This window comes from Equus quagga, chromosome 4, assembly GCF_021613505.1.
Source record: "Equus quagga isolate Etosha38 chromosome 4, UCLA_HA_Equagga_1.0, whole genome shotgun sequence".
Classification (NCBI taxonomy): domain Eukaryota; kingdom Metazoa; phylum Chordata; class Mammalia; order Perissodactyla; family Equidae; genus Equus; species Equus quagga.
Genome location: NC_060270.1, coordinates 31,949,762 through 31,975,351, shown reverse-complemented (window position 1 = coordinate 31,975,351; position 25,590 = coordinate 31,949,762).

The window sequence follows — 25,590 nt, the reverse complement described above, 5'->3', positions numbered from 1 at the left end:
CAGTGCATCTACTTGACCTTGAGGGTCCTAGAAAAAGCTGAATGCTTCCCCAGTATTAGTTTCGTCACGGTAGGTGACTCAGAGACCCTCAGAATCCTCAGTATTTGCCAATGGGAACTGATTTTCTAATTCATTTGCAGGATTACGCTTATTTTATTTAATTATCAATTGCATGTTTATTTTTCACTGCTTCAAATAAGATGCCTTTGACTACAAATACTAGAAATTTGACAAAAATGGACTTAAATGATAAAGAAAAGCATTAATCAATCTATAACTGGCAGTTTAGAGGTGAGACAGGACCCAGTGAGACATGAATAATAGTTTAATAGTGCAAGATAGGGTGTGGACGCATACATTCCTACCACCTCTTCCCTCTGCTGTCCTGTCTTGGCTTCAGTCTAAGACTGGACTCCTCCCTGATTAATAACACAGCTATTGAAGTTTCCAGCATCGCCTCCTCACATTAACAGTCAGACAAAGTAAGGATTCTGTCTCTTTCTTATTAGATGCATACATATTTGGGACTAGTATGTCTTCTTAACTGATTTTTTTCTCATTATAGTATTTCCCTCTTTGTCTCTAGTAATACTTTATCTTACAAAGTCTACTTTGTCTGATATTAATATAGCCACACCACCTTTCTTATGTCTAGCGTTGCATAATGTATCTTTTTATTTTTTATCCTATTATTTTCAACCAGTCTGTGCTCTATATTTAAAGTGTGTTTCTTGTAAACAGCATTCGGTTAGATCTTTTTTTAACCCCGTTTGACCATCTTTGCCTTTTAGTTGAAGTGTTTAGTTCATTTTCATTTAATGTAGTTATTGCTATGATTTAAGTTTTCCATTTACCCTATTTACTTTTTGTTTCTCTAGTCTGTCTTTCCTGCCTTTTTGGGGGGCAGGATATTGCCATTTTTTCATCCTCTTAATTAGCTTTTTAGCTAAATTATTTTATGCTATTTTTTAGTTGTTGCTATAGAGATTACAATAAACACCTTTAAGTATTTGCAGTTTATCTTTAAATACTATTGCAGAATCTTACTTCACAGGATCTTAAACAATGTAATTCCATTTTCACCCCCTCCTATCTGTTATATTCTAATTGTCTTATATGTTACTTCCATATATCGTGTATGTCATAATATATTGTTCTTATTTTGTTCTAAATATATAATGGTATTTTAAATGTAAAACTATGTATGCAAATAAGATCCTTTTTCAATATTTACCCAGATATTTATCTATTCTGATGTTCTTCATTTCTTCCTTCTGATCCAGAGTTCCATCTGGTATCATTTTTCTTCAGCTTGGATAATTTCAATTAGCATTTCGAAAAGTTTTTATGGTGCAGGTCAGCTGGAGACAAATTCTCTCAGTTTTGTCTGTTTGAAAATGTCTTTATTTTGAAAAATATTTTTACTGAATGTAGCATTCAAGGTAGACAGTTTCTTTTCATTCAAGCTTAACAGTTTAAAGACTTCTGGTGAGAAGTCAGCAGTCGTCTATGCTGCTGTTACCCTCTATGCAATATATCTTTTCTCTTTGTGAGTATTAAGATAGATTTATTTTAATATAATTTAAATAAATTAAAATTCACATGTTACATGAATACACTGACATTTTATATATATACACACATATATAAATACACATATATCATTATATTTTCTGCCTGTATGTGCATTGCTTATTAATTTTTTAATGTAACCTTTTTATGAACAGAAATTTTAATTTAAATGAATTCTGATTTATAATTATTTTATTTTATGGCCACCAATTTCTGTATCTTATCTATGAAAGTTAGCTATCCCCAGGTCAGAAAATATTATCCTGTTTTCTTCTGGAAGCTTTTATTTTTAGCTTGCTTTTAAGTTTTGTTTCATTACCCATTTTGAAGCAATATTTATGATTTTAGGCAGTGGTTGAGGTTCATTTTTCCTTCTTTGAATATCTGGTAGTTCCAAAACCATTTGTTGTAAAGATTGTTCTTTCTCCATTGAATTATTTTGGTGCTTTAATTGAAAATCGATTGTGTAACTGTGGATCTATTTCTGTGCTTGCCATTCTGTTCCATTGATCCCTTTGTCTATATTTATGCTAATCCCACACTGTCTTGATTACTGTAGCTTGATGGTGAATGTTGATACCAGGTTATGTAAGTTCTTCACTTTTGGTCTTTTTTTCCAAAATTGTTTTTCTTATTCTAAGTCCTTTGCATTTTCATATAAATTTTAGAATCACCTTGGCAAAGTCAACTTGAAAAGCCTGCTGCTGTGATGACTGAGATTGTATGAATATACAAAACAATTTTGTGAGAATTAACCTCTGAACAAAAGTAACTCTTCCCGTTGTGATATAATTTTGGTATGATTGTGATATACCACAATCATATTGTGGTATAGCTTTCTTTTATTTAGATCTCTTTATATTTGCTCAGTCTTGCATGTCTTATGTTAAATACATCCCTATTATTTTTGTGATTTGATGCTCTTGTAAGTAGAACTGTTTTTTAAAAGAAATGTGTATTTTTTAAATACACAGACATTTTTAATCAATTGTTTGTGACTATTATATAGAAATATAATTGATAATGGTAAGTGGGTTTTGTATCTGTCAACCTTGTTAAACTCATTTATCAATTTTAATAGTTACTTTGTACAATCTTTGGCATGTATTTTTTTAAAAAGCAGCTATGTTATCTGTGAATACAGTTTTACTTCTTCTTTCCCAATCTTTCTGCCTTTTGTTTATTTTTCTTGCCTTATTACGCTGACTAGGACCTCCAATACAATGATGAATAATATTAATGAGGGGAGATATCTGTGCTTTGTTTCTATCTTGGAGGGAAGGGGATGGTCATTTGAAATTTTTCCAATAAGGACAATGTATTTGGTAGGATGGAGATACACACAGGGATCACAATGTATGATTCTTCTTATGTATTGTTGGATTTAACTTGACAGTATTTTATTAAAAATTTTTGCTTCTATCTTCATGGAGCGGAGGAGATTTGTTTGTTAGTGTTGTCAAGTTGATTCTCTTAGCGACCCTGTGTACAGCAGAGTGGATCCCTGCCCTGGTCTTTCTGTGCCACCCTCTCACCTTTCCAGCACTACATCAGACAATGCTCTGCTGCTATTCATAGAGTTTTCATGGCCAAGTTTTTGAAGTGGGTGGCTGGGGCCTTCTTAGTCTGTCTTAGTCTGGAAACTCTGCTGAAACCTGTCCACCATGGGTGAGCCTACTTGTATTTGAAATACTGGTGACATAGCTTTCAGCATCATAGCAACATGCAGCTGCCACAGTATAACAGACAACAGACTGGTGGTGTGCTTCTCTTACTGGGAAATGAACCTAGGCTGCAGTGGTGAGACCCCCAACTCTTAACCACTAGAGCACCAGGGCTGGCTATCTTGGGGGGTGGGGGGATGGGAGGGGGATGGGATTGGTCTAAAATATCTTACTGTAATATCTTTATCAGATTTTAGTATCACGATGCTCCTTGCTTCACAAAGTAATTTGGAAATCGTCCCTCCTTTTCTATTACCTGAAGGAGTAAAGCCTGGTGTTATTTCTTCCATAAATAATTGCTAGAATAAACCCTTGGAAACCATATAGAACTAAGTTTTCTTTGTGTGAAGGTTTTTGGTAACGAATTCAACATATTCAGTTGATTCAATGACTTGCAGATTTTCTATTTTATTTTGTGCCAATTCTGGTGAATTATTTCTATCAAGAAATGTGTCCATTTGATCTGTTATTAAATTTGTTTCATAAGGTTATTCATAATATTCCATTATTAGTTTTTAGTGACTTAGGATTGGTGTTGATATCCCCTTTTTAATTTCTAACGTTGCAATTTGTGTGCTCTCTTTTTTATTGTTTATTTCTTTTAGGAGTTTATTATATTCTTTGCAAACAACCAATTATTCCTACATTAATTGTTTGGGTCTATATGATTGATTGCTGTTCTTCATTACTTCCTTCTACACAAATTGTAATATGCTATATTTTCATTATTATTCAGTTCAAATGTTTTATAATTTCCCTTATGACTTATTCTTTGATGTGTGGGTCATTTAGAAGTGAGTTGTCAAATTTCCCAATACTTGAAAATTTTGTAGATAACTTGTTACCTCGTTATAATATTTGTAGTCAAGGAACACACTCTAAAATATTTCAATTTTAATAATATTGAGTATTGTTTTATTATCCAGCATATGGTCTGCCTTGGTGAATGTTCTATGTGCACTTGAATATAATGTTTTTTCTGCAATTATTGGGTCTATTGTTCCACAAATGCCAATTGAGCCAATATAGTTGATAATATTGTTTAGAACTTTTATGTACTTACTGATTTTTTGGTCTATCATTTTTATCAATTGCTGAAAGATTGTTCTTAAGATCTCCAGCAATGATTATGGATTTGCCTATATTTCCTTAGTTCTGTTAGTTTTTTCTTCATGTATTTTGAAACTCTATTATTAGATGGTCTTTCATTCAGGATTATGATGTATTCTTGATAATTAACCTTTTTAAAATAATGAAATGTCCCTCTTTATCCATGGAAATATTTCTTTTCTTAAAGTAGATTTTATCAGATATTAACACAGCCAATCCAGTTTTTTAATGCTTACTATTTGAATGCTATATATTTTTGTCATCCTTTTACTTTTTGTTTGTTTTTGTTCTTTTGTTTTATTGGTGAGGAAGACTGGCCCTGAGCTAACATTTGTTGCCAATTTTCCTCTTTTTGCTTGAGGAAGGTTGTCCCTGAACTAACATCTGTGCCAAGCTTCCTCTGTTTTGTATTTGAGATGCCACCACAGCACAGCTTGATAAGCAGTGTGTAGGTCCATGCCTGGGATCTGAACCCGCGAACCCCAGGCTGCCAAGCAGAGCATGCCAACTTAAACACGCCACTGGGCCGGCCACAATCATCCTTGTACTTTTAAGCTATGTTATGTTTAAATATATCTCTTGTAGATAACATATAGCTGAGTCTTGCCTTTATATCGAGTCTGAATTTTAAATAGAGAGTTTTATCCATTTAGTTTCAAAGTAATTATTAATGTGTTTGGATTTAGATTTGCCAATTTTCTAATTGCTTTCAATTTGTGCCATCTTTTTTTGGCATTTTATTTCTCTTGAGTTAATCAGATGAATTTTAATTTTAATCCTCTTTTTGGTTTTTTTAAGCATTATTTTTCAGTAGTTGCTCTGAGAAATGCAATATATATCTCTAGCTTATCACGATGTACTTAGAGCTAATATTGCATAATTTAAATGCATTATAAGAACTTTGGAAAGGTATAGTTCTTTTAACATCTCCCATACTTTGTGATATTTTTCTTACTTATTATATCTATATACCCAATAAACCCCAGGATAGTCTTACAATATTTTGCAGTAAACAGTCATATCTTTTAAAGAAATTATATAGGGAAAATATAGTCCTTTATATTTACTCATATATTTACCATCTATATGCTCTCCATCCCTTCCTTTAGACCAAATTTCAACTTGATGTCTGTTACCTTTAGCCTGAAGAAGTACCTTCTACATTTATTGCAGTGTGTGTTTACTGTAAGCAGATCCTCTCATTCTTATCTATCTAAAAAAATTTATTTAGCTTTATTTTTGAAAGATATTTTCGTATAAAAAATTTTGGATAAAGTAATTTTACTAATAAATCATTTTAGAGATGCTATTCCATCATCTTCCAGTTTCCAATGTTTCTGGATGAGAAGTCAGTCATATTTGTTTTGTTCTGCTGTATGTAGCGGGTTGTTTTCCTCTGTCTACATTCAAGGTTTTCTCTTCATATTTGGTTTACAGTAGTTTGATTACAAGATACCCATGTGTGATTTCCTTGTATCTACTACCATCATTGAGGTTTGCTGACTTCTTTTGAGTTAAGCCAATGATTGCTTTTTATCTTTGACCAATAACTTATATTTTTCGGGAAATTTCAGACATCCTTATTTTTAAATATTTTTCTATTCAATTTTATTTCTTTTTTTTGAGATTTCAATTCCATGTATGTTAGATTATTAGATATTGCCTTACAGATCAGTGAGATTCTGTTCCTTTATTTTGTACCATTTTTTCTCTTTGTTCTTCAGACTAGGAATTTCCTATTGACTCATCCTCAAGATTACTTACACACTATTCTGCCATGTCCAATCTGCTCCCAAGTCCATACAGTAAATTTTTCAGATCTTGTAAATGTTAGGGCTAAAATTTTCATTCAGTTCTTTCTTTTAAGTTTCCATTTCTCCATCTCCTTTAAGTTCCCAATATTCAGCATCTATTCATTTATCATAACTGTATTTTTCTTTAAGTACTTGAACCTTTTTATGGCATAATACCTGCTTTAAAGTTCCTGTGTGCTAATTCCAACATTTGGATCATCTTGGAGTCTACTTGTATTGATTTTTTTAAGCTATTGATCATATTTTCTTGCTTTTTCTTATGTATCATCATTTTTTATATTATACTGGATATTTTCCTAATATGTTGTGGAGATGCTGGATGCTCTTATCTTCCAATGAAACATGATTTTCGTTCTAACAGTCTCTGCTTAGCTCTTTCACCCTTCTAGCTATTGCTTTCCTGTCGGCTTTCTGGGTTCTATCCTGCATATACATAGTTCAAGGGTCAATCAAAGACTTGGGTTGAGTAATATGCAGATTTTTGTAGTTCTATCTCTGTGTATTCCACTTTCCCAGGATTCTCCACTTCACTTTTAAGCCACTCCAGTAGCCTCAAACTCTGCCCTTTTCTCGTCAAATAGTGGCTTTGTGCCTAGATTCTAACTGCCCTGTGGTGTGCAAACTGGAGCAAACCCTTAGGCAGAAATTTACATTAATGTAAAGTTCACCCAGCATATTTCCCTTCTTTCAGGGATAGACTCACTCCATTTTGTCTATTTTTCGTCACTCCTCCGTACCTTCTATTGTTTTTTCTTGATTTTGTCCAATGTTTAAAATTATTATCTGCAAGAGGATACAAACTATCCTATCATTACCAAAGGAAGATTCCCATTCATCCTATTTTGATTTGTTATGATATAATGTGATTACAACTATTTCCAGTAACTTCAAAAGAAGAAGTGTATAATCTTATGAAATTAAAAATCACTGGTATAGGGGCTCAGAGACTGCTTCCCTAACTGTGCAACAATTAACTTCAGTTATGAATTACAGTGAGTTAACTTATGGAAGAGGGATGGGAATGGAGTTGACCTGTATTCCTGGCGAGAGGAACAACTTGTGCAAAAGCTTTGTGGGGAGTGATTGCTGTGTTCTCAAGGACATGTGAGAAAATTTCAGTGCGGCAAGAGAAGAAAGAGTGAAGAAAAGCAAAATAAAAAACAGGCTGGAGATATTATTGGTGGCCAAATCATGCAGAGCCTTATAAACTGTGTTAAGTATTTTTGTCTTTAGCTTGAGAGAATGGAGAAACGTGAAAGGATTTTTGAACATGAACAGAAAAGGGCATTATGAGACTTCTATTTTGTAAAGATCATATTGGTCACATGGAGAAAAGTGCTTATGGAAAGAGACAAGAGCGGAGAAGAGAGACCAGTCAGGAGACTATTTTAGCAATGTTATGAATGAGAATTGTCAGAAGTTGAGACTAGCAGGCACTTACATGGAAGCAAAGTGCACAGATTTAAGGGACCATTAAGTGGTAAAGAGGGTAGGACTGGACAGATGTGAGTGTAGAGGGCAGAAAACTGTTTCCCCTCACATGGGCAGGGAACTTTGTCTATTTTATTTAATAATGTTATTCTAAACATATAAAACAGTGTCTGTCACACAGGAGGTCAAATTGATGAATAAAAGGATAAATCCTATTTTTTTTTTTTTTTTTTGCAGAGCTGAATGAGTGATGTTACCTTTCATGAAGATAAAGAACACTGTTAAACACTGATAAAACAGGGTTTGGGTTTTGTAGGGTTTTTTGGGTCATTGTCGTTATGTTTTGATTTGATTAGAAAAATCATTAGTTCAGTGTTAGATATGTTGAGCTTGAGGTAGTGTTGACATATCCAAGTAGAAATGTCAAGTTGGCAGCTAGTTTTAAGATTCTAGAGTACAGACGAAAGCTCTGGGTTAACGTACTCTAAATCATCTTATTAAGTGATAACTGAATCCTTGGGTAAAAATGAGATCACTTAAAAAGGAAGTTTGGAGTTGGACGAAATGAAAGAGTACTCCAAACTAAGTCATAAATTAATTCATCTTTTACATCTTGAGTAAAGGAAGAAAGAATCAGGAAGATTAAGAGAAAAGATCGTAAAGGTAGGGAAAAAAACCCCCGAGAGAATGAAGTATTCCAAAGGCCAAAGAAAGATGTTTCTTCAAGAAAGATTGCTGCTTAGAAGACAAGTAAATTAAAGACTGCAAAATATCTACTGGGTTTAGTTATATGGAAGTTATTGTCAGTGTAAGTGACACCTGTGTGCACTTCTTTCTCCAATTTTCCTGTACCTCGTAGTATTTTATTTTCCAAGAAGGAAACATGGTTAAAGATAAAATAAACATGTATAAGGGGCTGGCCCCATGGCCTAGTGGTTAAGTTTGGTGAGCTCTGCTTCAGTGACCTGGGATTGGTCCCTGGGCATGACATACACCACTTGTCAGTCGCCATGCTGTGACAGTGACCCACCTACAAAATAGAGGAAGACTGGCACAGTTGTTAGCTAAGAGACCATCTTCCTCAAGCAAAAAGAGAAAAATTGACAACAGATCTTAGCTCAGGGCAAATCTTCCCCAGCAAAAAAATAAATAAATAGACATGTATAATAAGGGTTTTTTTTAAAAAAAAACAAAAAAAACTATTTTTCAGACAGTTTTAGGTTTATCATAAAGTAGAGAGAGATACAAAAGTTTTCCTTATACCACCTGCCCTCACACAAGCAGTGCCTCCCCCACCATCAACATCACTCTGTAGATTGTTAATTTTTCCCAAGGAGGAACCTCCATTGACACATCATAATCACGCCAAGTCCATAGTTTACCTCAGGGTTCTCTCTTGATGTTATAAATTCTATGGGTTTGGACAAATGGATAATGACGTATATCCATCATTATAATATCATCCAGAGTATATTCACCACCCCAGAAATTCTCTGTCTTCTGTCTATTCATCTCTTCATCCCCATAACCCTGGTAACCACTCATTTTTTTATTGTCTTCACAGTTTTGCCTTTTCTAGAATGTCTTATAGTTGGAGTCATACAGTGTGCAGCCTTCTCAGATTGGCTTCTTTCACTTAGTAATATACACTTAAGTTTCCTTCTTTCTTCTCATAGCTTGATAGCTCATTTCTTTTTGGCACTGAATAATATTTCATTGTCTGGCTGCACCACAGTTTATTTATCCATTCACCTACTGAAGGACATTTTGGCTGCCTCCAAAGTTTTGGCAGTTATGAATAAATCTGCTGTAGACATCCACGTGCAGGTTTTTGTGTGGACATAGTTTTCAACTCTTCTGGGTAGATACCAAGGAACGCAATTGCTGGATCATATGGTAAGAGTATGTTTAGTTTTGTAAGAAACCGCCAAACTGTATTTCAAAGTGACTGTACCGTTTTGCATTCTCACTAGCAATGAGTAAAAGTTTGTGTTGCTCCACATCTTCACCGGCATTTGGTGTTATCAGTGTTCCAAAACTGGACCAGTTATTCTAGCACCATTTGTTGAAGAGACAATCTTTGCTTCATTGTATTGCCTTTGCTCTTTTGTTAAAGATCAGTTGACTGTATTTATGCGGGTCTATTTCTGGGCTCTTTCGCCTGCTCCATTAACCTGTCTATTCTTTCACTAATACCACACTGTTTTGGTTACTGTACCTCTATCGTAAGTCTTACAGTTCGGTGGCGTCAGTTATCCAGTTTTATTTTTCTCCTTCAGTATTCCGTTGGCTATTCTGAGCCTTTGCCTCCCCATAGAAACTTTAAAATCAGTTTGTCAAAATCCATAAGATAATTTTTTAAATTTTTATTGGTATTTCATTGATTCTATAGACCAAATTGAGAACTGACATTTTGAGAATATTGGATCATCTTATATATGAACTTGGAATATCTCTCCATTTATTTATTTTTTTATTTCATTTACAAGAGTTTTGTAGTTTCCTCATATAGATCTTGTAAATACTTTGTTAAATTTATACCTAAGCATTTCACTTTTTAGTGCTAATGTATTGAGTTTCTAATTTCAAATTCCTCTTCTTCATTGTGGATATTTGGGGAAGCAATTGACTTTTGTGTATTAACCTTGTATTCTGAAACTTCGCTATAATTGCTTGTTAGTTCTGGAAGGTTTTTGTCAATTCTTTCAGATTTTCTACATAGGCGATGACGTCATCTGCAAACAAAGAAAGTTTTTACGTCTTCCTTCTCAGTCTATATACCTTTTATTTCCTTTCTTTGCCTTAATGCTAGGCTTATTCTAGGTTCCTGGTTTTGTCTTCTTGACACTTATATTTCACACCTTTTCTTGCTTTCATGATTTTGAAAGAGAAGTCAGATGGAATTCTTATCTTTGTTTCTCTGTAAGTAAAGTATTATTTTTTCCTCTGGTTTCTTTCAAGATTTTTTTCTCTGTTTTTGATTTTCTGCAATTTGAAAATGTTATGCTGAGGTTTAGATTTTTTGTCATTTGTCATGTTTAGTATTCTCTGAACTTCTTGGTTCTGTGGCTTGTTGTCTTACATTAATTTGGGGAAATTCTCAGTCATTATTGTTTCAAATATTTCTTCTGTTCCTTTCTCTCTCTTTTCTCTTACTTCTATTCCATTATGCATATGTTACACCTTTTATGGTTGCCCACAGTCCTTGCATATTCTGTTCTGTTTTTTTCAGTCTTTGTTCTCTTTCCTTTTCTGTTTTTGAGGATTTTATTGATATGACCTCTAGCTGAGAGATTCTTTCCTCAGCCACGTCTAGTCAGTTAATAAGCTTATCAAAGGCATTCTTCATTTCTGGTACGGTGTTTTTTTCTTTATCTCTAGCATTTATTTTTGGTTATAGCTTTGGATTTTCACCTCTCTGTTTACATTTTAGATCTGTTTTTGCATGCTGTCTATTTTGTCCATTAGAGCTCTTAGCATATTAATCACAGTTGCTATAAATTCCTGATCTGATAATTCCAATATCTTTGCCATATCTGGTTCTGATGCTTGCTTTGTCTCTTCAAATTGTGTTTTTGCCTTTTGCTATGCTTTGTAACTTTTTCGTAATAGCTTAACATGATGTGCTAAGTAAAATGAACTGCTGTAATAGGGCTTTAGTAATGTGGTGGTGAGGTATGGAAGGAGGGAAAGTGTTCTACAGTCTTATGATTAGGTTTCAGTTATTTGTTAGCCTATCCCTCTGAATTGTGAACTTTACAAGTGTTTCTCAGTTTTTTCCTCCCCCTTAGGTGGGACATGACGGCTACAGTGGGTCCAAGTTATGTATTTCCCTTCTCTGGTCAGTTACACTTTGACAATACCCCAGCAGGTTAAGTTCTGGTTTGCTAATTCTCTCTGAGGGCAGGTCTTGTTAAGAGGAACAGAGTGCTCTGGCATATTTCAAAATGGTTCCTTTCCTCCTCCCCATGCTGAAAGCTGCAGGAGATTTTTCTCTTATGTTTTGTATGAAAACCTGATCAAGCTCCTGGAGGTGAATCCCACAGTATTTTCTTGACCCCCGCTAAGGCTGTTCCCCCTGGAGTTTTTAACTTTCAGAGTTATCTGCACCAAGACAACTCACAGTTGTCAGAGCCTCCAGCAACTCGTTAATGACAGTTCAGTTTTCCCACCCTTGCCTTGGTTCTAGGACCGCTTTCATTCATGAGTCTCTGCTCTGTAAGCCATGACTCCCTGTATACGACTGTCGATCTCTCCACTTTTTAGGGCAGTGGTTTGTCCTCTGTCCCCTCCTCTCTTATGAATCAAAGAAGAGTTGTTGATTGCTGTCATCTTTTTACTAGTTAGGCTGGAGTGGTGATTTTGGAACTCCTTACATGTGGAACTGGAAACATGAAGTCATATGCTAAGTTTTTGAAGTTATTTAAGTATATATTTTAGATAAATTTAAATTTTGTTTTAAATTCCTGTGGAAGGGTAGCTACTTTGCAATTACAAAAGTATTACTTTCCAGGGAGCTTAGGGAAAATGTCATGGGAGACACACTATTTCCACTCCATTTCTTTCACTCAATCCCCACTCTATCTTCTCTCCTCCAAACTCTATCAATATGTCCCTTTACTCATATTTTCAAGCTAATCAAGACTGAAATACAGAGAGGCTAAAATTATTTGCTCAAAAGTTATTTTTACAGTTTTCTCAGCTCAAAATCAGCTGTATTCTATCTCTGGGTTAGAGATTTTTTTGTCATTTAAGAATTTGGTATTTGAAGAAATAGTCCATAATTAACTATGTGTGTCTGTTCTCAATGGGCTGGAAATATCCCACAAGGCTTTGGTGAGCTTAAAATCCCATGGTGGTAATGTAGAAAGATTTTTCATTCTGACAACCTGCAGAAGATGAAGTTTTTACTTCAACCTAATTATGGATAGCTCAAGGAGGCAATTATATATTTGTAATTTGCTTGGCCAAGTATAATGTGGAATAATCACCTCTTCAACCAGGAAAATGCCTTAATAGGCTGAGGGGGAGAATATTAATAGCAACTAATAATATTAATAATATAATAATATTTATCCTGCTCTTTATTAATAAAATGCTTGCACAAACCTTATCTTCCTGATCTTCACAACATCTCTGTGGGGAGTATGTGTGAGAGACTTTATTATTATCCTCATTCTACTCATGAAGAACCTGAGGCTCTGAGGAATGAAGGAGCACGCATAGATACCAAGAAGTAAGTAGTAGAGACAGGACGAGACACAAGTCTTCTCAAAATCCATGCCTCCCCTAGAATCTTATATCGCCTGCTTAGAAAGCCCACAGAGAGAACCTAAGAATCTCTAGGCTGAAAATAATTATAATTAGTAACCTCAGATACACAGAGATTTACATTTTATGAAGCCCCTTCTCTCGCAGACTCTCTTTTTTCCCACATTAACCTAGTGTGGTTTTATTGTTGCTGTGATGATGATGATGTGGGGATGATGATGATGATGATGGTGCCAGTGGTGATCTAGTCTGAGACTTGTCTGAATTAATTCAAGTACTCACCTAACCAGATGACCCAGGCAGGAAGGAGTGACCCTGTTTCACACACCACCTACACCTGTACAGCAGCATTGTGCTATTCAGTAAAGAATGGTCTCCTTGTTATCTTTCTCCTTCTTCTGAATCTGACTTTGCTCTTTTGTCTGTTTTTATTTTTAATATGTGGGAAGAAAAGCAGCCTGAAAACTAGGACGACTGACAGAACCAGGTTAGGAACTCTTTTTGGTGCTGTATCAGATGTAATTTTAGCCTAGATTTTCCTGAAATGCTCTAAGAAGAGACTTTTCATTGGTTAATGTGCTCATGGACTTCAGTTCATCAAAACTGAAAAACTGTTTAAAATAGAGGCTGACTTTTGAAGGGTTCCAAAGCACTCCACCTACAGGTGAGATGGAAACATCCTTCAATGTGTAGAAGTCTATGGAAATCGACAAATAGCACAGTCCATGTGTCCTAGCCTGGGTTTCTTGAGAAACTGAGAAAGATGTAAAGGCTTATATGCTACTCCTTTACTAAGGAGAAGGATTCTATAGTGTAAGAATCAGGGAGAAGGGGAGAGTAGAAAGGAAAGAGGGAGAGCAAATGGAAGGATGTATTATTGAGTAGTTCACCACTAAATGTGACTGTTGGTCAATCCCAAGTGACTATCCTTTTAGAATCCATATAATCTTCATATCAGGACAGCCTCTTCATGGAGAGAAAAATGGAATCATTTATACTCCAACTCTCTTCTCCTATGGGGCAAACATTTTCCCCACAGCTTATTAAATTTCCACACCTCTGGGTTACACATGCGTAGGTTTAAGTGGAGTCCCACAGCTTCCCATTTCCAACATGATAGGGAAGCTCCAAGGTGGGAGGCAAGAATTGTATGGTGTGGATATGAGATGAGGCACTGTCAAATTTCATATGTGTGAAGCTGTGGAGGCACACAGTTGTAACTATAACAAGAGAGAGATGAGGTTGAGAAGATCTGAAATTGTCCATAGATCAGATCTGATGGAGACTACCCTGTACACCACTCAGATCTCTCATGTAATATATTATATCTGGCTGCCATACCGCAATATGGAGTACCCATTTTTGTGAGAACAAGATGCGTTCACTTTTTTCCAATCTGTCACCAAGTCTCCGTCTAGATAGTAGCCACTTAATGGCACTTAGATGTTAAGATTTAAAGCAAAATAGTTACTGAAATATAGTCCAGCTCCTGATGCGGTAATGAGGCTGTAACTGATATTTTCCATTATTTTCCTTGTCTCCAACTATTCATTCTAGAGTTTACTCATGCTGGCTGGTCTGAGTTTATTCCCTGGTAAGCTCTAAGCCCTTAGTGGCTTGCCTGGGCTGTGGTTGCTGCTATTGTCCAATAACTATCATTACTGGGTATGGAAGCAACATCGTAGTTCCAAACAAATGCCTTCCTGCCTACATTAGGTAGCAGAAAACATCACTTCTCTTAATAATCTGGGCTGATTGCACTCTTACTACATCAATTCCTTACTTTGCCTATTGATCCACTGGCATGAGGAGCCAGAAGAAAGCAAGTGGTAGATGCAGTTTTGAGTTTATGAGAAACCTTACTGTGGCCCCTGATAAAAGTGTTTACTCCTCTGAAACAAATAAATGGGCAAAGAGAACCAGGAATTTTAATTTGGCAATGCCTAAGAGTACAGTGACAAGCAGGACCAATTATGCAATTGGAGATCAGGAAGGAATGGTGAGAGGGCAGGATCTTATTTCCTCCCCTTGGTTCCCAGATCCATATATATCTTGATTCCCAGATAAAGCACTATATACTAAGTATTCCTCTTGGAAAAAAAAAAGAGTACATTGTTTTAACTTCCAGTTGCATGCGTTTTGTGGCTTCTTTCCTCTTCTTTTGCACTGGAAATCCAAATAAATCCACCTTGTTTTTTCTGTCCAACAACAGGGAAAGGAATATAATATAATATAAATAGTGTGTGTCTCTCTCTGTGTGTATGTGTATGCATTTATTTATCTTTCTATCTAAATGTTATGTCAAGGGAAGTACGATATTCTCAAATGTTGGGTATTTAGTTCTTCCTACTATCATCTTCCAACTGAAAATGTCCTGCACTGCTGCTTTAGTTTTCTTCCCCTATCCACACCCCCACAGCACACAGTTGAGATATCACAGTCTAAACTTACAACCCACCCCTGCTATTTAAGGAATTCCCCACATACATCTGTGCATTTAGCTTAAGACGAGCTGTGGGATTTTTTTGTTGGTATGTGCTGTGTGGGTTTCCCAACTGGAGTCCTAATTTGCAACACCTACAGCTTGCTCAGCTCATTCTGATGCTAGGGTGGTTTCCTTCTGTGAATAAATGTCAGTGAGGTGCTCTAGGCAAAGCTATTGCTCTCACAGAGCCTATGAATTTAGTTTGTTCCAGGAATAGACTCCTTATTCCAATATGCAAGTGAACATTTGGAACAAGTATATTAGCTAAACCAGCTTCAGGAGATTAAAAGAAATGACTCTTGCTCCTAAGGGCTAACAGACATACTTTGCTGTACATTATAATGCTTCATCTGAACCAATTATATACAGACAGTTTTTGAGTGCCTAATATATGCCAGGCACTGGATATTTCCTATTTTACAAATGTTCATGAGGTCTACTGTGAGCCAGGAGCAGTGCTAAGAGTAAACAGAAAATACGTAAATAAAAAAAGGAACATATAAACTAGTAAGGCTGATAGGACTAACCCAATAATCACAATAATCATAATAACTAAAGATAGAATAAGGAAGGGTGATGTCAGCAAGATAGTGGAGTAGGTGATACCAGTTTTTAGGACCCCCTTCCCCCAAATAGAAAGCCATTCAGAAATTTAAAAAAAAATACCTTGGAAACACTCAAGAGCCAAATGAAGAACATGAAGAAACACAGTGGAGCAAAAAAGAGAATAATTGCACAGAAAGGATTGCTGGAGAGATCAGCATAGCTAAGACATCTGGAGATGGCTAGGAACAAAGAAAAGGGTGGAGGTTATCAGTACCAGCCACACAGTGGGTGCTACTGTGGTGCCTAGTGGTCTGCTCTGTGGGTGACCCCAGAAGGTTTCCTGTAGAAGACCTCAACAGCCCCTGTGACAACCACAGACTCCCTAAAGCTTTCACAGTGAAGGATCTAGTAGTGTTTGTCAGCACAGACTCCAGGGACCCGCTCCATGGAGGACATCGGTAGCTTTTGCCACTGAAGTAACCAACAGCCATCACTGCCTCTGACCCCCCTGAGAAGGGAACAATGCCATGGATCAATAAATCAATATAGGAGGAAAATTGACAGTTTCACAAATATATGAAAATTACCAACACTAAATCAACAATCAATCAATGGGTAAAAGAAGAAATCAAAAGAAGAATCAAAACTATCTTGAAACACAATGGAAACACAACATACCAAAACTTGTCATATGCAGTAAAAGTAGTTCAAAGAGGGAGTTTTACAGTAATAAACACTTACTTATTTAAAGAGAAAGATCTCAAATAAACAACCTGACTTTACACCTTATGGAACTAGAAAAAGAGAAAAAAACTAAGCCTAAAGTTAGCAAAAGGAAGAAAATAAAGATCAGATCCAAAATAAATTAGAGATTAGAATAACAATAGAAAAGATTAGTGAAACTAGGAGCTGGTTGTTTGAAAAGATAAACAAAAGTGACAAACTATTAGCTAGACTAACTGATAAAACATTAGAGAAGAATAAAATAAATAAGAAATGAGAAATGAGACATTGCAACGGATACCACAGAAATACAAAGGATCGTAAGAAAATATGAACAATTATACATCAACAAATTGGATAACTGAGAAGAAATGGATAAATTCCTAGAAACATGCAATGTACCAAGACTGAATCATGAAAAAACAGGAAATTCAAACAGAACAATAACAAGTAAAGAGATTGAATCAATAAATGTGATACATACATTAAAAAATGAAGAATAAAAATCATATGATCATCTCAATATAGACAGTAAAAGCATTTGACAAAGTTGAACATCCTTTTGTGGTAAAAACTCTCAACAAATTAGGTATAGAAGAAATGTACTCAACATAATAAAGCCCATATAGGACAAACACACAGCTAACATTGTGTTCAATGGTGAAAAGCTAGAAGTTTTTCTCTAAAGTCAAGAATAAGACAAGGGTGCCCACTTTCACCACTTCTATTCAGCATAGTACTAGAAGTCCTAAACAGAGCAATCAGGCAAGAAAAATAAATAAATAAATGAATGAATAAAAATAAATAAAAGGCTTCCAAATCAGAAAGGAAGACATAAAATTGTCTCTGCAGATGACATGATCTTATAGATAGAAAATCTTAAAGACTGCATCAATAAACTGTTAAAATTAATAAATTCAGTACAGATTCAGTGAAATTGCAAGATATAAAGTCAAAATACAAAAATAAGTTGCATTTCTATATACTAACAATGAACTATTCAAAAAGGAAGTTTAAAAATCAATCCCATTTACAATAGTATTAAAAAGAATAAAATAGTTAGGAATAAATTTGACCAAGGAAGTAAAAGATCTGTACACTGAAAACTGTAAGACATTAATGGAAGACGACACACAGAAATAAAAAGGTATTCCCTGAGCGTGGATCAGAAGAGTTAATATTGTTATAAATGTTCATACTACCCAAACTGATTTAGAGAGTCAATGCAATCCTTATCAAAATTTCAATGCCATTTTTTGCATAAATAAATAAAAAGTCATAAGAATTGTATGGAATCACAAGAGAAGTCTAATAGTAAAACCAATCTTGAGCAAGAAGAAGAAAGCTGGAGCCATCACATTTCCTGATTTAAAATTATATACAAAGCTATAGTAATCAAACAGTATGATATAGGCATAAAAAACAGACACATAGACCAAAGGAACAGAGCAGAGAGCCTAGAAATAAATCCACGTATATACAATCAACTACTATTTGACAAGGGAGCCAAGAATACACAATGGGGAAAAGATAGCCTTTTCAATAAATGATTTTGTGAAAACTGGAAATCTAAATGCAAAAGAATAAAATTGGACTCATCCTACACTATACACAAAATTGACTCAAAATGAATTAAAGACTTAAACATCAGACTTGAAACTGTGAAACTCCTAATAGAACAAACAGGGCAAAATCTCCGTCATATTGGTCTTGGCGATGATTTTTTGGAGTTGACTCCGAAAGCACAGGTAACAAAAGAAAAAAAACCAGGTGAGACTATACCAAACTAAAAAGTTTCTGCTCAGCAAAAGAAACAATAAACAAAATGAAAAGGTACCCTATGGAAGGCTAAAAAAATGTTTTCAAACCATATATCTGAAAAAAAGTTAATATTCAAAATGTACAAGGAACTCAGACAACTCAACAGCAAAAAACCACAAAAACACAACCCAATTTTTAAAAAGGGCCAAGTCCCTGAATAGATATTTTTCCAAAGAAAACATACAAATGGCCAAAGATATAAGAAAAGATAATCAGCATCACTAATCATCAGGGGAATGCTTATCAAAACCACAATGAGATAACACCTCACACACATCTGTCAGGATGACTATTTCAAAAAGTCAAAAGATAAGTGTTGGCGAGGATGTGGAGAAGGAGAGCCATGCAGGAATTGATAGGGATATAAATTCGTACAGCCATTGTGGAAAACAGTATGGAAGTTCCTCAAAAAATCAAAAATAGAACTACGACATGATCCAGCAATCCCACTTCTTGGTACATATCCATGGAAATAAAATAACTACCTCACAGGGATATCTCCACTCCCATGTTCATTGTGGCATTGTTCACAGTAACCAAGATATGGAAACAAAGTAAAAGTCCATTGATAGATGACTGGAAAAGAAAATGTGGTGTGTGTATAAGGGCATATTACATAACCTTAAAAAAGAAAGAAATCCTGCCATTTGTGAACATGAATGAACCTTGAGGACATAATGCTAAGTGAAATAAGACAAAATATAAAGACAAGTACAGCATCTTCTCACTTATATGTGGAATCTAAAGAAAAAAAGAGTCACACTCATAACAATAGAGAGTAGAATGGTAGTCGCCAGGAACTCAGGAGTGGAGAAAAAGGGAAGACATTTGTTATAGGGTACAAACTTTCAGTTATAAGATGAATAAGTTATGGAGATCTAATGTACAGCATGGTGACTGTAGTTAATAATAACATATTATAAACTTGAAATTTGCTAACAAAGGAAGCCTCAAGTGTTCTCACCACAAAAAAAAGTAACTATGTGAGGTGATAGATGTGTTAATTAGCTTGATTGTGGTAATTATTTCATAATATATACATATGACAAAACATAATATTGTACATCTTTAATATGTACAATTTTTGCCAATCATACTTCAGTAAAGCTTGAAAAAAAAGACAGAGTAGGTAAATTGGATATGTACCAACAAAGAGTTATAGGTTTTAAATAAGACAGTGAATGTGAAATCTTTCTAAACACTAAAAACATAAGTTGGATATTAGCAAGCTATCCTTGGGTAAGAAGTAGGTCGACATTTGGGTTTGGGACCATCATCTCTACCTATTCTCTGGTCTTTTTACTGCAGTAAGCTCTTTTTTCAAGAATTATCAAATCCCACTTCACTGCTATTGTCTCAATTACACACTTTTGGGGAAGTCAAGCTCTTTCTGAGGGGAGTAGTTTGACCAGCTAGCAAAGTGGACTTCTAACCATTCTACCATCCTGTATTTGTACGTACTAATATCTGCCTTTCTCCCTCGAAATTACATAAAATTATATAAAAAGCATGATTTATACATGTAAATAAAATTTATATTTATATATATATATAAAATAATACTTTTTCTCCCAAAAGGAAATCTTTTATGGAAACATAGTAAATTAAACAAATAAAACTCACCTTAGTTGAATTGGAGAAAGTACCAGAGCCCCAGTCACTCAACCCTCTCTCCACTGCCCTCACTACTTCCAGTAAATTCTATGAAGCCATAATCTCATAGAGTATTTTGAAATCACTGCAGTATAGGATTTCTAAGATCCCTTCATTTTTGGTATTCGTGAGTCTGAGACTAATGTCTATCGGACCCTGTATCTTTTAGCTGGTCAGCCTTGAAATCTATGGGAATAACCAGTCTGGTGGTAAATTTCCCAATCTCCCAGGATTCTCTTCATGTAATGCCCTCCCTATTCTACTTCTTCTCCAGTTTACCCTGCTCATGCCCAACATATGGCCTACTTCAGCTTTCCTACATGGAAATTATATGAGGCATTGTCAACTTTAAGCCCCAGAATTTTCCCAGGCCTTGGGCTTAGACTTTCGCTTTTGATCCTCTCATCCTGAATACCAGGCTGGGCCAGAAAACCACGCTAGCTTTTTCCCTGGGGATCCAATCTCAACCACTAACTTGCACGGCCAGTTAATGGGCTGGGCTGGGCTGGGCTGCCCTACCTCCCTGGCATAGAAAATTTAGACTAAAACCTATGACAAAGTAGTTACCTCTCCTCGGAGTCTTTTGTTTTGTTTTTTGCTTATTTTATTAGAACAGGAAAAAAGCTTTAGTTTAATTTCTGACATACACAGTCTCAAATTGTAGTATTCCAGAGTTGTAGAAAGATTTTAGGAAAACTGAGAAAACTGAAGGAATCCTCCTAATATGGTAGGCTACCACCTTTACAGAGCTGAATCTACTGGAAGTACCAAGGAACAGCCAAAATGAAGGATTCAAAACAAAAAAATCATATGTGTTACCCTATTTCTTTCTTATATAGGTTGTGCGCAGAAAACTTGAAAAAAGTTTTATCTAGCGCCACCTGGTGGTGGGAGCTTAAAACACAACCACCTAACAGTTTGAGGACTTTTTTTCCCTTGCTGTCTACTTCCTTGCATGTCCTAAATAAAAATTAACTCTGAAATTGAATTGCACTTCTTTTGCAACTGGATACTGTTAGCAAAAGATTAAATATCACAGTGCTCAGAGTAATAGGAAAATATATTACAGCAAAAACTAGTTTCAAAAATAATTTTCGGGACACTCCTGGAATGAATTCCAAGAATTTTGGGTGCATGAGGAGCAATTGTCATTACAGAAATAATTTGAAACAGTCATTGTTGTTCATTAGTTAGTAGTCTTTTATTACTTACACAAATTGTGAAATACCTTATCCAGATATTTTTTCCGATAAGCAATGGTGATCCAATACAAATTTTGAAAAGAACATGACTTAATAACATTTGTTTTTAATGATAAACATGGCTGGAGAGTGGGGAATGAAGTGGAGTGGAGAGTGGGGAGGAGTGGGGGATTGGATGACAGAAGGAAAGTCTTGTAGGTAAAAGATTCTAAGAAAAGAACTTGAACCAGAGCAGTGGCAGTAAAGGTGGAGAGGGCTCAAATTCTAGTGACATTTCTGAAACAGAATTGACAGGGTTTGGTCATTGAGACAATATAACTGGTGGAGGGTGGGAGTCGCTGAGGATACAGGCTTTGGGTCCTTAGTCCCATGGAATTTTCCACTGAACTTCAAACCATGCTACTACTTTCCTGAAGTTGTACATCCCAGCATCTTTCTTCCAGGAAATCGTCATGAAATTCATATCTAACCTGGATCAGAGTGAGAGAAGGTGAGAGTTATGGGTGAGTCTACCTGCTCATTTAAGCTGAAAAATCAGGACATTTAGATTGACTTAAACTGGATGTTGAGGACAGGCCATAAAACCAGGATGGGTACCCACTGTGAGGGAAGATTAGGAAAGATGAGGAACATGATGAAGGTGAGGGAAGATAGCCACATCAACTCCACTTCACTCATTTAGTATAGCATCTTTATTTATTTATAGCATTATAGTTCATATAGCACTTTCTGTACCAGACATTGTCCTAGGCACTTGGGATTTAAGTGAAAACAAGAGGAAACGTTTGCAGTCAATAATTTTGCTATCTGGGGGTTGAAACAGGCAAGTAAGCAGGCAATTCTAAGACAGTGTGATTAATGTATTTTTCATGAAATTAAAGGTTATTCAAAGTGTCACAAGAGGACAAAGAAGAAGGCAAAGCCCAGACTTGGAAAATTCAGAAAGTCTCCTAAAAATGGTGACAGCTAAAATAAAACTTGGAGAGTGAGTAAGCAATCCTGGTGGAAGTAGGGAATGACAGTCCTCCTAGGCAGCCGAGGAAAGAGCCAGTGAAAAGGTCTAGAGAATTATGAATAGCTCAATATGCCAGGAGACCTTAAAAAAAAAAAAAAGTAGATTGGGAGAAAGAAGCATGGTAAAAGATGAATTTTCAGGATAACCAGGGGCTAGATCATGTGCAATATAGATTTATTCAGAGTTCATAAAGGAGAAATGGTATTCCTTCACTCCTAATTCCTATCTTATTGTTAAGGGGTTAGATATGAGTGTTAGCATTTAAATAGTGCCCTTTTTGTTGGCAGATGTGGGTCAATTTTCACCTTTTTGGGTTTTCTCAAACCCAAAGCTTCAGTCTCAGCAATCTGTCCCTGACTGAAGAGGATTTTTTTGTTACAACAAAACCATGCTATGCTTAAGCCATACATAAGGTCCCTGCTGCATGCAGCTTATAGGAGGCATTGCAGACCCAGCATCCAGACAGAAAAGAGAATCGGAGGTTGGCATTTTGTTTTTGAGGTGTGACTAACCCATAGTCTTCTCAATTCCAGCTTTTGTTATTTTCTGTAAATTAGTTTAAATTTTTTTTCCAAACCATGGACTCAAAATGTAACCCGCCAACATAAGCTTGCCTGGGAAGGGTCTGCAAAAACTTCTGTCAAACCTAAAAGAAGAAATGGACTGTCAAGTCATCTCTGGGCTGGGGCTCAAGCAACAGAGAAAATGTGGAATAGACTGCCACCATCACAAGAAACAATGATACTAAAGGAAGGGTTTGGGATGCTGAGATTATTTATGTTATTCTAAGAAAAGATCATCTAAGAGGAATAATATACCTGGGTTCCCTGTCTCTGCTGAGATGGTTTTCTTAAAGGATGGGAAGCCTGAGAAGGGTTACAGAGACCCACTTCCTAGGCCAAGAACATGTTTGCCAACCACGATGGACACTCGGGAGACAATGTCAAGAGTGAGTGTGTATGAATGTATGGAGGGGGTGGGTACCTGAAATACACCTTCTGGACCATGATAGGAAGTCCGACGTATGATAACAAGTTCAGACTTTATGCAGACGGCATGGAGGAAGTCTCATAGTGTTTTAAGCAGGGAAATGGCATCATCTTATTTACATTGTATAAATATCAGGCAAGCTCCCGGGTGTAGAATAAACTGCAGGAAAGCATGCTGAAGGGAAGAAGGCCTGTTTTGGAAACATGAGCAACAGTCTAGGCAAGAGATGGTAATTGATCTAGCCTGGTAGGAGTGCAGATGTTGAGATGTGGCTGGATTCAAGAGATTCTAAGGACATAGAAGCAACAAGACTTGGAAATAGATTGGAGAGATCAGTGGTGATAAACAACAATTTAGAGAAGATGGCTTTGCCTCAAAACTTACTATGAATGTATGTTACTGCTCGCCTGAGGGTTTTTTTTTTTCTCCTGACCATGGGAGCATATTGGATCTATACTCCAGGAAAATGGAAATGCCACAGGTACGGCCCCAGAAACAGCTCTCAACCAATGACATCTGGGGAGCTGACAGATCAATACTCCAGCTCCCCCTCCCTCAGAGATGGACCCATGAACTCTGTTCTATTAGATTCTAGAGTTCCCAGGCAGGATTTAGCTCCAGTTGCCCATAGTGGTAACTGGCTTTATAATGAGCCTTAGCTGGCGTGCTTCCATTTCCTATTTTACTTCTCCACACCTCTGTGTTTCCTGGGATCACTTGAATATTTGCCTCACTGTCTGTTTCGGGGGAATACAAATGACACCTTTAGCTGCAAAGTGATGTATGTTGGGATGGAAATGAAGAGCTCAAATTGGTGGAAGTTGAGTCTAAAATACCCTACTCAGATTAAGTTCTAGTTTAATCTATCTCTTAGGGCCTCCCTGGGTTCCTGCCATAAGCCTGCTTCCAGAAGCCCAGTTTCTGAGGCTTTGAACTAAGGCCTGGTTATATTTTTTTTTGCTAATTGATCTTTTTATAAGTTGAATCTGCTCTCCCATTGAATACTGGATCAGTTCTGGGTTATGTCGCCTATGCAAGATGAAATTTAAATGTATTGTAATTTTAAATGTATTTTAAATACATTTTAATATATTTAAACTTTAAATGTAAATTTAGATGCATCGCAAATTTAAATTTAATTGCATTAAAGAATATTTTCAATGTGTTTTTTAGCTTTTTATTTCATTTAGGTAGGAAAAAATGTGCTATGAACTATATCGTGTCCCCCAAAATTCATATGTTGAAGCCTTAACCCCCAATGTGACTATTTGGAGACAGGGCCCTTAGGGAGGTAATTAAGGCTAAATGAGGTCATAGGGTGGGGCCCTAATCCCAGAAGGCTGGTGTTCTTATAAGAAAAGAGACACTAGAGTGTGTTCTCTCTCTCTCTCTTTCCCCCTACACGTGCATGGAAGAAAGCCCAAGTGAGCAAAGCAAGAAAGTGGTGTTCTACAAGCTAGGAAGAGAGAGTCCTCACCAGAAACTGGATCAGCTGGCCCTTGATCTTGGATTTCCAAGCCTCAAGAACTGTGAGAAAATAAATTTCTGTTGTTTAAGATACCCAGTCTATGGTATTTTGTTATGGCAGCCCGAGCTGACTAACATATGTGGGTACATTAATTTTTTTTAATGTCCCTACTACTTATTTCCAAACGTCTACATTCTCTTTCCTATTTTTTTTTTTAATTTTCTTTTTTCATAATGCTCTTCTTAAGAGAACGGATTCTGGACCCAGACTATCTTTTTCTTTGGTCAAATTCCTTAACTTTCTTTGATTCAATTTTCTCAAATATAAAAGGAGAATGATATTAATACTCGATTCTTCATAGAATTGTTGTGGAGATTAAACATGTTAACATATATAAAGCCTGGCAAATATACACACATTCTTTATCTTATTCCTTCCTATCTTTTAAACAAAAATAATCCAAATTAAATTGAACCTTTCTATTACTCTCTTATTCTTTTTAACATAGCTCTTTCCTATCCTTAGTTCCACTCCCCCTCTCTAATTTCTTCTTGCCACAGACTCCTTCCCCTGGGTAGACAGAGCTTCACAAGCTCATGGTTATTCTTCCTTATAAAGGGTAGTCAAACAGACCATCTATTGAGATTCCCACCAGATCAATTGACAATTGATTCAACTTGGTCACTAGGCAACATATTTTAGGAAAAGAATGCGGTAATCCTGTTTTTTGCATTTATTCTCCAGGAATGAAAATGTCTTCAAATA